The following is a 1,302-nucleotide window of genomic DNA, read 5'->3' on the forward strand; positions in this document are numbered from 1 at the left end:
TGAGTTGGTGACTCTTGGTCTGAAGAGTGTCAGTCTGCAGTATGCGGATGTTTCTGGTCTCCGGAGCCAAAGTTTAAAATATCAGGGTCTCTTTTAGGGTTTAACGATCTAAAATTGGTTATACCAGGGAGATCACATGTGGGATTTGTTAGCCATTTCTCCGGAGGTTGTCTTTCTTTATTTTTTAATATCCTGTAGTTTTGCTAACTGTCTCGAGGTGGGGGAGAAACTCATACAAAGAACACCATGAACTCGGCAGACACTGGGTGATAACTGAGGCACGTAGAACCCACTAAATGCCTTCCGGTCCCAGGGATGTTGTTAAGTCAGACATTCCACATTGTTGAGTGTCCACAGTGTAGAGAACTGATCTGAGTGTGAGGTGCCATCTGGGACCAGACCAGGCTGTGATTGATGGGCAGCTTCTACCTACGATGGTGGTTGTACCGTTAGGTCTGGCCCTTATCTAACGTGGCTTTACTTTGGCAAGCTCGTGAATGTATAGAAACTTGCCTTTAAACAGTGGGTGAACTCTGTACTTATGACAACCTGGGGACAGAATTCTGAGAGGAGACTCAAGGCCTAATTCATTCTGAAGACATCTCAGACGCTTCTTTAGCTGAATTTCAAAACCATTGCTATTCCTCTTGACCACCTGCAGCAGCCACTCTTCGTGGTCTTGGCCAGAGGTGCAGCCTTGTTTGGGAGCGACGTGTCAGACAGGACTAGCTCGCTCATTAATGCTGAACCGCAGCCCAGTTATAACACTGATGGAACGTGGACAGCTCGCCACGTCCTTACTGTGTTTAAATTTATTCCTAAAGTGCTACAGACTCCCTTCTATCTGTATTCTGTCTAGACGATCTCGTTTCGTCTCCTGCCTTTCAGTGCTGTCTGTATGCTGACAACTTCCAACTCTATGTTCATGGCCCAGATGTCTCCCTGGACTCCAGACTCATGGAGCCAATTACCCGACTTCTCCTCTCTATTTGAAATTCAGTGGTCATCTCCAGCCTAACAGGGAGCCCCCAAACGGAGCTCTTGCTGTTTCCTCCCAAACCGCCCCTCCCCGCACCCCCTCATCTCAGTCAGTAGCCGTGCTATTTGGCCAGTGACTCAAGCCAGGAAACTCAGCAGTCACCTTTGGCTTCTCCCGTGTCTTCATGCCCGCCTTAAAGACCGCCACCAGATCCAGTCTTTTTATCTCCAAAGAGCTGTCAAAGCAATCTGCTCCTCTCCATCTCCACTCTCCCAGCCCACTCCAAACCATTGCCTTTCCTTACCTGGATGCCGTAAAACGCT

The sequence above is a fragment of the Pteropus vampyrus genome, unplaced genomic scaffold, assembly GCF_000151845.1.
Source record: "Pteropus vampyrus isolate Shadow unplaced genomic scaffold, Pvam_2.0 Scaffold94, whole genome shotgun sequence".
NCBI lineage: Eukaryota > Metazoa > Chordata > Mammalia > Chiroptera > Pteropodidae > Pteropus > Pteropus vampyrus.